Here is a 15398-nt window from a genome sequence, read left to right as displayed (position 1 = left end):
ACTCGAGACCCCTGCACCCCCCCCGACCCGTGTACCAAAGATAGTACCCGGTGCACGAACATACAGACAGACTGGCAAAATTGCCACCTTCCAAACCAAAATCCGCGACAAACAAAAAGCCCTACAATTGGACCAACCACTGACCTCACCATCTCCCAGTACGCCTCAAGCCAATCCCTCTCAAAAACCTTTCTCCTTCTCCCCGCTTACCACCTCTGAAGTAGAAGAAATCATAAATAACCTTAAACCGTCCAACTGTCAAGGTGACCCTTGCCCAGCTCCTATCATCAAGGAAGCATTGCATGACTTAGCCCCGTTCATCACCGCATTCATAAATGCTTCCTTCAAGTCGGGTATAGTCCCAAACAACCTAAAGGATGCATGGGTTATCCCTCTTCTGAAAAAACCCTCCCTTGACCCTAACATCCCAACCAACTTTAGACCCATCACGACTGTCCCTTTCCTGCTCAAGATCTTGGACCGTGCAGCCTACCTGCAGATTCAAGAATACCTTGAATCCAACAATCTCCTGGGGCTAAGACGATCAGGCTTCCGTCCTAAACACGGCACTGAATCAGCCCTGATTGATCTGAAAACTCAGTTGGAGACACTAAAGGATAACGGGAAGTTAGCTCTACTCCTTCTCCTTGACCTTTCAGCAGCCTTCGATTTGGTCAACCACCAGATACTCTGCCAACACCTTAAATCCGCGGCTCACTTCTCCGATTCTGCCAATGCCTGGATCCATTCTTTCCTGAGCAACAGATGCATGAGGGTATTCTCACCCACAGCATCTGCGGACCCCGCCCACATCCACTGTGGCGTTCCCCAAGGCTCTTGTGTGTCCTCTACGTTGTATAACGTATTCACCAAGCCCCTTTTCGATGTGCTCGACTATCTGGGTGCCTCCTACACAAATTACGCGGACGACACCCAGATACTCATTCCTATCACGGGCGATCACACCATAGACACCAAAGCACTGAATGATGTCTATTTGGTCATCCAGGCCTGGATGGCACAGCATGAACTCTGCCTTAACGATGATAAGACTGAGCTCTTACTACTTGGATCCAGCCATCGCCTCAACAAATTGGATCCAACCTACAAGTCTTTCAGCATTGACGGCAACGACATCAAGGTCTCTAAAGATACCAAAACTTTAGGTGTTTACCTTGATTCCACGCTCTCATTGAACAGACAAACTAATGCAGTAAGGTCAGCTTCTGCCTATACCTGCAAACGTATCACCGCCTGCAGACCCTTCCTCAACCCTATGAATTGCATCACCCTCGCTAGAACATTGATTATGGCTAAAATCGACTACTGTAGCGCCCTCTACCTCGGGACCAGTCAGTCCAACCTTAATAAATTGCAAACCATTCAAAATAATGCCATAAGGGCAGCCTTAAACATCCCTAGACATGACCACATCTCCTCCGTCAGATCTAACCTACACTGGCTCCCGATAAAACAAAGAATTGCCCTGAAGACACTGGCCTTGACCCACAAATGCCTGAACAATAATGCCCCACCCTACCTCTCCTCCCGCCTCACACCCCACACCTCCGCTCATCCCATAAGATCGGCACAAACTCACAGCCTTGCCCTGCCCAGATTCAAACTCCAAAAAGCGGGAGGCGTGAGCTTTCCAGTCTTAGCCTCCAAACTTTGGAACACTCTACCCACACTCATCAGAGCTGAACCGTCATTCCAAACCTTCAAGAACAATGCCAAAATGTGGCTATTCTCTCACACTCAGTGAGGCGCCTAGCTAAGATCTGCCTGCCTTCTGTAATATAATCTGTGTATATACTGTATCTGTATTCTCTGTAGTATTGTAATTCTACTGTGCATTTACTGTTTAATGTATCATTTTCTGTAAGATTATGCGCCCGGTTGCCTGTGGGCCTGGTTTTGCGCTTTACAAATAAAAATAAACAAACTATTAACTCAAGTCACTCTTTCTGACAATATCAGTGTAATGTCCAGATTAGAGGCAAAAGCCAGTCTTATGAAGAAACAAGGATTGGTATGCCAGAAAACACTGAGATAAAAACCGAAGCCCTCCACAAAGCAAGATGACCAAGCCACAGAAATTAAAAGACCGGACCTGCAATTGATGCAGTTTATTCTTCTCTCATAAGAATAAATATCAACTTGGGGACATCATTGCAGCTTGTGTGTCAAGGTAAACAATTATACAAGGGTGTGTGGATCTTTCACCAATACAAAGAGAGGTTATTCACAAGACAGTTATAAAAGACATGTCAGCAACATTGAAATGAAGGGTGACACCCTACTGCATAAGGGTTGTACACAAATTGCGAAGAATGCATTTGCATGTTGTCTGTGCACCATAATTTTGCAGAGGGAGACATCGATCTTCTTGTAGGAGACCAGCATGACAACTTAATCATTGACAATGGGGTGGTACTCAACATTTGCCCCTAGCTTGGCACCCTTATAACTCATTTAATTTTGCTTCTAGAAGCCCTGAACACGTGTGCCCGGTGACCAACCCCTTGAAACATCATGTATGTAACTGGCATTGATACATTGACGACATCTTCCTTATCTTTGAAGGATCAGCAGAAGAACTCAACACCTTCCAGACTTGGCTCAATGGATGTAATCGACATCTGAACTTCAGCCTCTAGTCTAGCAAGCAGGAAATACACTTCCTCGACCTCCATATCGTGGCACAAGATGGCCACTTGACATCCAAAGTCTATGAAAAAAGTGCAGACCGGAACTACCTCCTGGAATACGAGCGCTACAGGATAACCTCCACTTCAGACAACACTTGAGGTACAGACGTACCTGTACCCAACCAGGGGATTATGTGTCCCAGGCACGTGCCCTTAAAAAACAACGTGGAACAGAGGGGATATCCCAAAGTATCATAAATACAACATGCAAAAGAGCTGGGAATATCCCAAGGGAAATCACCTTGCAACAGCGACCAAACCACCAGTTAGGGACATCATAACAGCTGTGTTCAGCTACTCCCCTCTCTTCAACACTCTGAAAAGAGAAATTAAAGGAATGGTTTGGTCAAAAATGTTTATTGCCCCTACGGGTCGGCCATGTGTTTTTAAGCCTAAGTCGCTCGATTTTAGAAAAATTTCCTATGGACCTTACCCGAGTTTTCGTCCATTAAACACACACGAAAACAGGCATCAGGGAGCTGCCATTTTGTGATAATCCTATCATTTCCCCCATCGCCCTGGCTGACCTGCTTTTGCGGCACTAAATCATATCCCCCGTCCCTGAGCCTGACATTATCAAAAAATTCTTATTCCCCGCCTCTCTCCGTGACGTTTCTGTGCTGCGTAGGCAAACACGCCCAGTCGTCTTCTAAGCGACTTCACACAGAACCCGGAAACCAACACAGATCAACTCACAACACAGCGTGCCACAATTCGGAATATGAAACTGTACTTTAAAATCAAACAGCAACACGGTACATTTGGTAAAGTACATTTATTTGACATTAAATGTTTATAGAATATTCAGCAATTGCCATATGAACTCTGAAAGCCATTTATTTTCTTTTATCTCTATCGGCAAATCCGTAAAAGTTTATCGTGAGTCACGCGCTGTTCCTTTATGGTACACAGGGTGTTGGTTTTCGTTAAAAGAAGCACTTTTGTCACAAGTTGAACCGCAAGGCTGTTCCATCAAGTAGGTACTAGGCCAGTGTAAAGGTTGATATGTTGCTTCTAGCCGCTAGTACCGCGCAAAGGCATATGGGCCCTTGGCGATCATCCCATAAAATCATCAGAATTGTGCAGTTGTTTACATTAAGCTGCAGCTGGCGGTTAAAAAAACCATCTGCCGGTGTCTGAAACTGGTGGCAGTAGCAAAAGGGAAGGATATACCTGTTTTGAAAACAGCAAATTTATAATTAGTCTCGCCAGCTGATCTTTATTAATATTATTCATTTTATTTATTACGGCCGAGCTGAAACTATTTGCTTTCAAGGATAGTGCAATGGAGTATGTTCGGCTCTAAAATCAATGCGAAAAGTAACGAAATAAATCGAGGTTAGTACACAATGAGAAACGACTTTTTGTCTACATGCATGTGGAATGTGGACATGCATGCCCATGTGCCCGCTACAAGGATGATCCCACAAACGTTTTCCAAGCTCTTCATTCATTCATTTATTCATGCATCCATTCATTAATTCTTCATTCCGGTATAAAAGCGTCCAAAGAGTTACTTACATTATATTTGCAATTTCCATTGTGTCTCTGCGTAATGCAGTCCGTAAATCCCACTGTGCTCTTGACAACGATTTTTCATATACTGAACTAACATGAAACTCGGTCTAGTTTCAGAATTTTCTGCCTTATCGTCTCTTACGTTATTGCACCCTCCCCCCCTTCAAATGAAGTTCTTTCGGCATGGTCCCTGTCTCTCAAGGTCAAAAAACAATAGAACCTTATACTGCCAGTGCGAGTTGTGGGCCTCTTGAGGGCGCAAGCTGAAAATCAAAGCCGCTGACCTTCACTAGAAATGAGCATACATTCTTTCTTTGCAACATCTCGTAGTAAAGCCATCTGTGAGAACTTGAAGTTTCGAATCCATCTATGTACTGCGCCTTAATGTGCAAATGCGAACTGGCTTCTCTCCCAACTGCAACGGCTCGCTTTGCGCGTTCTAAGGCCCCCAATTTTGTCCTCGTTGTCTGCAAGCTTTGAAGCCCCAAAGAACCATAACTATTGAGACTTTTAATTTTTTGGGGAAGGTCAGGGAAAGTATAAAGTACACGAGGAGTTGAGCTGAAAGTGAGATTTATTGTTTGTTTGTTTTATTATTTGCAATACGCAAGCCTCCCCTCGGTTAACAGTGCGCAGCATTTACAAGAGATTGCGAAAATGTGTTACATCAACAAAAATATATACATACACATATAGACAAGGTCAGCGATATGAGGTGAATAGAGAGAGAATTCAAAGATGACACCCAGGTTGTTCGGCACCTAGGATGGTGAAGGTAGGGGTTAGGGTTAGCGTACTTTGTATGCACACTGTACAATAACATTTATTTACAAAAAAGACAATCGTATTACAATTATTTAAACCGGGATTTGTACTTCACAACCAGCTCTCCTTTGGGTGGACATGGCACAGTGGCAATGTTGGGTGGCAATGCATCAGTGCTCTGCACAGAAACGTTCACAATTCCATATCTGTGCTTCTCTAATACAGCAACAATAAGGCTTTTGACAAAGTTGAACTCCATTTCCTCATAGATTGGTTTGATCACCCATTGCTTAATTCTTTTTGAAAGGGCCTTGGTATAGCGAGGCATCCTTACATTACCCGTAGTCCTAGATTGTTCACGGCCGAGATTCTCATTATGGGCCAAGACGGCAAGTAGAGTCCTATGTCTCATGCTCTGTATGCTGAAATGCAAGCGCTTTGGCCTGTACTTTAGGCACATATTGTGGAACACTTCCAAACCTCCTGTGTGACAGAATTCTGTCAGTCCCCTCAAATCTCTTGAGTTTTATCGAAAACAATATTCTCAATGGCTTTGTGTGACGGTGAAGATGGATTCAACCACTTCTTCTTCCGTGCCTCTACTGGGGCAAAGGGCCATGTTCACATTGGTGGAAATGTAGGTTTTCTGACCAGCGGTGCACGTTGGTACAGTGGTGCATCAGTGACCGCCATTTTTCAAGTAGTTTTTCCACTGACCCTTCACAAGTTTTGGAGCTCCACCAAAGATGGTTGCTGATAGACTGGGACCACTCTGAAATACTTTCCAAACCTTTTTTTTTCCCTGCAGCCGAGATTTTTTTATTAATTGATTTAGCAAGATGCCATACGTCAAATTGATGTTTAATATGTGGGAACTGCTCTCTCATTGTCTTGGCAATTGAAACATGTCTGTCCGTGGCTATGAGGTCGATGTGCATTCCCCTCGATTGCAGATATTCCACTGATTTTATAAATCCTAGTTTCTCCATAGCCACTGAGGATGTACATTGTGTTACCTGCACGACCACCGAACTCACAATTTTCTTACTCTCCATGTCCTGAAAGTGGTAGGTGCAGTACTTGGCAGAAAATCCAGGGCTGTCCCACTGTATATCGCCGGCTAGCCTGAATCGTTTGCCTACGTATGTACTTGCTAGAGACAATTGTTACATTTTCCAAGCATCACTAATGGCCGGAAACAGATAATCACGTTGGTATTTGTAGTACTGCGTTTTTTAAATGAAATGGAGTCCCACAAACAGAAAGAAAGACTCTAACTTTCTAAAACTGGAGCCACTAAAAAGTAATGCAGCTGCACACAGTAGATTGCCTGCTGGCAGTTTCCCCAGCATCGGTTGTGCAGACCATGAGAACGTATGATTTAATCTACAGGCGGCATGTATTGTGACGTTACTGCCTTGTTTTTGACAAGTCACATGAATCAATGGCTTCCCACATACTTTCCCTCTGACGGAATGCCCACATTTCAGCATACTTATAATATCCATCAAACAACTGTCGAATACTATGTATTTGCCCTCTTTCATTAGACTGTCATCCTGCGTCAAAGTTGTTTCGGCCTGTGACGTTGAAGACATATCACCACATTTGAAAGAAATATCGCTGCTATCAAGTTCTGATGCGTCGGTGAATGCTGCAGCAGGTTCATTCTCTGTCATTTCAACATCTGCTACTTCAAAATTGATGGGAGAACACAACAATGTCAACAGCTTTTTTGGTGGCAATTTTTTGGCGGGTGTAGACTGTGTGAACTAATCTGCGACTAATACAGAGCTATCTTCAATACATCCAGTATCATGGTCCAATTCAACTTTGCTGGATGCATGAACGGCACAGGCGGGTATCACTCTTCGAACGCGGTGTCCAAGCCCCGCGTGGAGCCACCATGTAAAGGAACGATAGGCCACCAGCCGGTACCACCTGTGAAAAGGAATGAAACAAACTGTTTTTAAATGACCAAGATAAGTTTAGTAAACGTTTGTTGTCAATGACAATTCTTGTAACTAATGGCATTCTGCTCGGACAAATGCTATCTAGACACTGCACACTATTGAAAGACTTTCATGCGTTACAATGATATGTATATGTAATTTTGGATATAGTAGAAGACCATGAAATAGGAGTGGCATGACAAGCAGAGTATACTTACTCGTTACTCAGATCACGAGGACGAACAGTTGCGCGAAGTTCGTGCATAATCACCATCATTATCCTCAACACGGACCGTGTGAGGCAGGCTGCCCTGAAGTCTGGCAGCTCGGTGATGCATTGCGTTCGTGGCTCGCCTTCCGAAATGTAGGCCACGCATCCCGAGTTTTCACAGCAGCAGCAGTTCTCGTCCTCGGTTGGCATTAGCTTGCACCAATTGCATGTGCACCAGGTAGAAACATCGTCCATGCAACTAGGTCCAGGCTCTTCAGCTGTTGAAATGACCACAAAAGTGATGGGTGGAAGGTTTCGAATGAATCTAAACCACTGGCAATTGCTCTGGGCAACCTTCCACACCACCGTTTTTTAGCCCGTCTGCGCCATTGCAAAAGGGGGCCAGCCATGTGCAAATCAGTCAGCAGCTGCCGCCACCAAAAGTAGCAGCCAAGCCCGAACTGCTAGGCCAGGTCCCCTCTGCACAGAAAACCAAGCAACCCCAGACATGTTTCGGCCTTGTTGGACCTCCTCAGTGAGGTGCAGCCTGGTTCCCTGTGGCGCAGCGAGCAAGGGACCCACGTCTGGGCATACCCTCTCTCACAAGGAGAAACAAACTGACCACAAAAGTGATGGGTGGAAGGTTTCGAATGAATCTAAACCACTGGCAATTGCTCTGGGCAACCTTCCACACCACCGTTTTTTAGCCCGTCTGCGCCATTGCAAAAGGGGACCAGCCATGTGCAAATCAGTCAGCAGCTGCCGCCACCAAAGGTAGCAGCCCAGCCTGAACTGCTAGGCCAGGTCCCCTCTGCACAGAAAACCAAGCAACCCCAGACATGTTTCGGCCTTGTTGGACCTCCTCATTTTCCAAGCAACACTAATGGCCGGAAACAGATAATCACGTTGGTATTTGTAGTACTGCGTTTTTGAAATGAAATGGAGTCCCACAAACAGAAAGAAAGACTCTAACTTTCTAAAACTGGAGCCACTAAAAAGTAATGCAGCTGCACACAGTAGATTGCCTGCTGGCAGTTTCCCCAGCATCGGTTGTGCAGACCATGAGAACGCATGATTTAATCTACAGGCGGCATGTATTGTGACGTTACTGCCTTGTTTTTGACGAGTCACATGAATCAATGGCTTCCCACATACTTTCCCTCTGACGGAATGCCCACATTTCAGCATACTTATGATATCCATCAAACAACTGTCGAATACTATGTATTTGCCCTCTTTCATTAGACTGTCATCCTGCGTCAAAGTTGTTTCGGCCTGTGACGTTGAAGACATATCACCACATTTGAAAGAAATATCGCTGCTATCAAGTTCTGATGCGTCGGTGAATGCTGCTGCTGGTTCATTCTCTGTCATTTCAACATCTGCTACTTCAACATTGATGGGAGAACACAACAATGTCGACAGCTTTTTTACTGGCAATTTTTTGGCGGGTGTAGCTTGTGTGAACTGATCTGCAACTACTTCAGAGCTATCTTCAATACATCCAGTATCATGTTGTTGCGGTGGTGCGGTCGTACTGTAGCAATAGTCCAATACAACTTTGCTGGATTCTCCAGACACATTCATTTCATTTTCTGTACATTGGACATGAGCATCCCGAGTCTCAACACGCCGCGTCTGAATTAATAGTTCCTCCATCGCCTCCATAGTGTGCATGGTCTGGCAAGCAACATCTCTCATTCGCTTCACTGTCTGTGCATGTATAATTCGTAGACCCACGGCTAACTAGAGGACAGATTGGAAAAGGGATGTTCAGTTTAAACACAAGATAAAGTATAGTACAATTGACTGGAAAAAAACATAAAATAGTCCCCAGCACAAAAGAATTTCTAAAGTTATGAACTGTTTGTAACTAACCTTATTTTTGTTTCTCTTCTATGCACCCTTTTTGACTCGACCTTCAACATCTGCACGCTGTTGCTCCGATACGTATCCGCATGTCTCCCCTTCTTCTTCGGCTGCAACAACTATATTTTCTGTATCCGCAAAGACAGCACGGAATGAGGCTCCATCGACTCCCTGAAACATAGTATTTTCATTACTGTGTATACTGTGTATCAAAATATTGTTAGCATAAAACACATGTGAGGACGAGCACACATGTACATCTCAATAGCCAAACCCGATTTAAACATTGTGTGGAACAATCAAACGACAAGTATTCAAGCTCTGATGACCTAGTTCGATGGAGCTGTCAGTATCCATATTTCTGGCTCTGCATGAACTGCCACGAATGATTGTATTGAAGAGGAGGCTTCAGCAACTCCCTGAAACACAGTACTTGCGTTAGTATGGTTTTCAATATTGTAAATATAACACACACTTGGGGTCGACGGCACAGGTACATATAAAGAGATAACCACAAATATTGCATGGTCTAAAAGAATCAAGGAATATTTAAATATGATCAGATTTAATCGACTTATTTCTCCGATTTCTTTACATCTGCATCATCTAAATGGGATCTTGTGATTGTAGTGGAAGCTCCATCGTCTCCCTGAAACACAGTACTTGCGTTAAAAGGGAAAAAGTATAGCAAATGGAATCACGTTATATGATCACGCTCGATGGAGCTGTCAGTAGCCATACCTCGTGCTGCTGCGGAAGATCTAGGGCTGTTCTCAATGCGGTGCGCACTTCCGAAAGCTGTTGCGCCGATTCGTATCCGCATGGTCCCGCTTCCCCTGGAATTACTTGCATCAAGTGCGTGGGTTGACGCTTCAACAACTGCCTGAAACATAGTATTTGCATTAGTAAGGATTACAATATTGAAAACACAACACACACTTGGGGTCGACCGCACAGGTACATATCAATGGCTAACCACGAATGAAACATGGTGTAGAACAATCAAACGACAAGTGTTCCAGTCCTGATGATCACGGTCGATGGAGCTGTCTGTATCCATACCTCGTGCTGCTGAAGAACATCTAGGGCTGTTGTCAATGTGGTGGACGCTTCAGCATCTCCCTGAAAGACAGTACTTGCATTAGTATGGATAACACTAATTATAACTGAAAACAAACACCAGGGGACGACAACTAAGGTGTATATCAATTGGAAAGCACTAACCTAACAATTGGTAAAATAATCACACGATACATAAAAACTATTACTTGACATGCATAAAACAAGTCTGTAGCGGAATAGCCAAGTATGATTACCTGATACGTGCTAGAAGTGGTTGATAACTGCGAGCACATCACAGAAGTAGAATGTTCTTGCTTCAGATTCAAGGGATAGTCAAGAAGTTGTAAAGGTAAATTATTGTTTGATAATGAAATGCCAATATTTAAAATTGCCATGTAAGGAGACAGAATACTTGAGTAATGCGCAATATAGCACAGTTCCCTGTGCCCATATATAGATTTCGTTTGTGGGTTATGAAATCTAAAAATAATATATTGATAAATGTCATTATGCAAAAAGCTATACACTCATATCACTGTCGAAAGTATTACAAATTGGAAACAACACCTAAAATATCAGTGAATCCATTCAGCTACCTACACACAACCGCAAGGCCTAAAGGTAAAAACTGACACTTGACTCACCTTTGGCGGAATGTGGACGAATAGAGTGGGAATAGCGTTTGCAAGCAATTTTCATGTCGATCGCCGTTTATTCTTCTTTGTTACCCAAGATGTGGTGTACATGTTCGAGGGAAAGTGCTGGCTGCAGATGCTATCGATCACCCCTCTTGTCCTCAAAGACTTGTTGGACTCTACTTTCCAGCTCATCCAGTGGATATCCGCAATGCCTGACCCATTCTCTTATTCGAGCAACAGTTTTCGGGAATACATGCATTGTAGTGCCTTCAGATTTAGCAAGTTTTTAAATTATGTGACTAAACTCTGAACATGTGACTCGTCCCTTGGATGTTCTGTCTTGCACAAAAAGGAAATATGCTTACATTATAGACTGGATCCCCGAAGGATGCAATTCAATGACAATTGACACAGATGAAAATAAATAGATCTATTGATAGCATAACAATTGAAACTCAAGTCAATAGCAATGAGACCAATGACCATAGCTCTATTGGGTACTGTAATCGCAAATAGATAGAAATGTAAAAATGACCGAAATATGACTAGGATACATGGCCTTACCTTGACCAACAAACAGTTGGATTCAGCAGGCCGAGCAGTATGTTGCAGGAGAACAGGTAGATGGACACAGGTAGCACACTGACGAGTTTGCTCGAAGCGGTCACAGATAGCACGACGACGAGCAGATTAGCATAGATCTCAGTGCTTCTCAGGTAGAAGGTTCAGGAATTGACTCGCAAAGCACAAAGATGTTCTCATGAGACATATCATGTGGTTTATAAAGTATTCGAAACAGGGGTGTATTTGTGAATGAATGACGTGCGTATGTCGTGGTATTATGTGGTTTCCAGGGGGGCGGTCTGCCTCAGGGAAGGCCTGCCTGGAGACACTGGGTCTGAGGAGGCCATGTGAGTGATGGCCCCTGGGCGTGGGATACCTTTTGAAGTGTACATGCTGTTTGGCACCTTGGCCGTTTGTGCCCGTGACAGCCCCCCATGCCAGCGCTCATCGCCGGGTGCGAACTGCCTTTGACAGAGGGGGGTGGGATGGATGGTCCTGGGGCGTGCAGATAAGGCACAATAAGACTGCTGAATGGAGACACACTTATGTGGATTGCAGGGGGGCGGCCTGCCTCAGGGGAGGCCTGCCTGGAGACACGGGGTCTGAGGAGGCCATTTGAGCGATGGCCCCTGGGCGTGGGATACCTTTTGAAGTGTACATGCTGTTTGGCACCTTGGCCGTTTGCGCCCGTGACAGCCCCCCATGCCAGCGCTCATTCCCGGGTGCGAAATGCCTTTGATAGAGGGGGGTGGGATGGATGGGCCTGGGGCGTGCAGATAAGGCACAGGAAGACTGCTGGATAGAGACACACTTATGTGGATTGCAGGGGGGCGGCCTGCCTCAGGGGAGGCCTGCCTGGAGACACGGGTCTGAGGAGGCCATGTGAGCGATGGCCCCCGGGCGTGGGATACCTTTTGAAGTGTACATGCTGTTTGGCATCTTGGCCGTTGCGCCCGTGACAGCCCCCCATGACAGCGCTCATCCCCGGGTGCGAACCGCCTTTGATAGAGGGGGTGGGATGGATGGGCCTGGGGCGTGCATATAAGGCACAGGAAGACTGCTGAATGGAGACACACTTATGTCGATAGCAGGGGGGCGGCCTGCCTCAGGGGAGGCCTGCCTGGAGACACATGGTCTGAGGAGGCCATGTGAGCGATGGCCCCCAGGTGTGGGATACCTTTTGAAGTGTACATGCTGTTTGGCACCTTGGCCGTTTGCGTCCGTGATGGCCCCCCATGCCAGCGCTCATCCCCGGGTGCGAACCGCCTTTGATAGAGGGGGGTGGGATGGATGGGCCTGGGGCATGCAGGCAAGTGTGTGGGAGCGAGGGCCTATCAGGCCCCTCTCATCCTTTACGTCTCGGTAGAAACTCGTACCAAGTGCATCCAGTAGTGGGTTCGCCCCTTGCCCTTATGTGATGTTAACTTTGGATGACATTCGCGTAGATGGGACCACTGAGCAGGACACGGGGCATCCATTTTTGTACCCCCTTTCCACTCCATCTTGGTGACCAGGCTTCACTGGGCAGAGCACATGGCCCCCACCCTCGTTCCCACTCTGACTGGAAAACTCCAGAGGTATTTGCAACAGCTAATAAATGTAACACATCACTCTTCCTCTGAGAACACGGTCCTGCATGTGAACCAGCCTGAACTAAGCACATAGCTCGTTCATCTCCACAAACGTGTCCTTGCCCACGCACCCTCGCCAGTGGAAACTTACTGCCATTCTGACCCTGTGTCCCTGTAAGGTATTCTCTTCATGTGCCAGACCACTGACCACGCCATGATGCCCACCTAGCAGATCCCCAACTAACATTAGACCCCTACTGCAGTATATCGTTGCCTATCAATAACAAATGCCACATACCGGAGATTCTTGTGAGCACAGACCCACACTTCAAACAGTGTATTATAGTGGTCAAGACCCTTAACATAAGGCCTGTATAAACCAATGTTAATTCACAGTATAGATGTATATGTGACTTTTATAGAGACATAACCGACTGAAAGACTTTGAACAAGTGTTATTTAGTGCATGCATTATTGAGAATATATTATGTTAGCTTAGATAGTGAACACCCTACTTCACAGCGACCTGACCTTCACCCATTCCGAGCACAGATCTCTGACGTCCAACCTTGATTGGAGACACACTTGATTCATTTAAAAAATCGAAACAACCGTTGTTAAAATATATGTGGTGTTTTATTTTGTATCTTATTTTGATGACACAAAAATACAAGACTTTAAACATTGTACAGGTCAGGTTGCAGCACAGCGAGAGAAAATCCCCCGTACTGACCGCTGTCACTCGGGAACATTTCTCTTATGGCACGAACGGCGCAGGCGGGTATCACTCTTCGAACGCGGTGTCCAAGCCCCGCGTGGCGCCACCATGTAAAGGAACGATATGGCCACCAGCCGGTACCACCTGTGAAAAGAATTGAAACAAACTGTTTTTAAATGACCAAGATAAGTTTAATAAACGTTTGTTGTCAATGACAATTCTTGTAACTAATGGCATTCTGCTTGGACAAATGCTATCTAGACACTGCACACTATTGAGCGACTTTCATGCGTTACAATGATATGTATATGTCATTTTGGATATAGTAGAAGACCATGAAATAGGAGTGGCATGACAAGCAGAGTATACTTACTCGTTACTCGGATTACGAGGACGAACAGTTGCGCGAAGTTCGTGCATAATCACCATCATTATCCTCAACACGGACCGTGTGAGGCAGGCTGCCCTGAAGTCTGGCAGCTCGGCGATGCATTGCGGTCGTGGCTCGCCTTCCGAAATGTAGGCCACGCATCCCGAGTTTTCACAGCAGCAGCAGTTCTCGTCCTCGGTTGGCATTAGCTTGCACCGATTGCATGTGCACCAGGTGGAAACACTGTCCATGCGACTAGGTCCAGGCTCTTCAGCTGTTGAATCGTCCTCCCAACTGCCGTCCAAAGTCCCATTGTTTTCGCGTGTTTCCCTTTCCAGTAGTTCCTCCTCGGTATACTCGGGCTCGTACATGTAGGGCATTATTGTAGCCATTGTGTGTTAAACAAACTAAAATAATTTATAGCGGTGGTACTGGTATCTGTTCACACAGACTACAAGCAACAAAGGTAGCTGACCAGAGCACAGAAATGAGTCACAGAATACTCAAAGTAGCACAGAGAGAGGAATGGAATCGAAAATCTGCTGCTGTGTGTTGTGAAACGGTCTGTTTATACTTATTGAGGAAAGAGGCATCCTGCCATTTCCATGGCAACACGTCATTAGCTGAAGCGCAGCAAATGTTGACACAAGACGTGCTTTGGCGTTGTGAAACGGGTGGTACGCGTCTGTTGATGACAGGCTCAGGGGTGTGGGAAATGATTTAGTGCAGCAAAAGCAGGTCAGCCAGGGCGATGGGGGAAATGATAGGATTATCACAAAATGGCAGCTCCCTGATGCCTGTTTTCGCGTGCATTTAATGGACGAAAACTCAGGTAAGTTCCATAGGAAATTTTTCTAAAATCGAGCGACATAGGCTTAAAAACACATGGCCGACCCGTAGAGGCAATAAAATGTTTTGACTGAACCATTCCTTTAAGAAACTCTGGCCCATCCTAAGTATGGGAACCAGCTCTCTGGGGATAGATTAGTGCATACTCCTCCCAATAATCCCCTTTGGGAAGATGAGAGGAATAGACAATGCACCCTATGAGTGAGTGACCCTCTACTAGGACATGCACCGTGTGGCAGATATTCCATGTGGGCTCAAACACACGGCAGCACAAGCATCGACACTGGGTGGAAAACACCATGGCAACAAAAGTCTTTCACCAACTTGTATACTTCCTGATGTGCACCTGCACATTAGGCTGTGTAGGTATGACAGTGCGACCCATCAGGAAGAGACTCATTGAATACAAATCATGTATGAGAACCCTTAAACTCACAGCCCAAATGGTACCACACTTTAAGGAAATGGGCCATAGCGCAGAAGAGTTTGAATGGACTGTGTTGGAGAAGATACATCCCCCGCGATGGGGGCAGGGGGTAATTTCACAAACATGCTCCTCAAACAAGAACAACAATGGATCTTTTGTCTGGGGACTTGGAG

The sequence above is a fragment of the Ambystoma mexicanum genome, chromosome 5q (assembly GCF_040938575.1).
Source record: "Ambystoma mexicanum isolate Mex_15411 chromosome 5q, UKY_AmexF1_1, whole genome shotgun sequence".
Lineage (NCBI taxonomy): Eukaryota > Metazoa > Chordata > Amphibia > Caudata > Ambystomatidae > Ambystoma > Ambystoma mexicanum.
The sequence above is the reverse complement of the archived record's forward strand: the minus strand, read 5'-3'. Positions refer to the sequence as shown.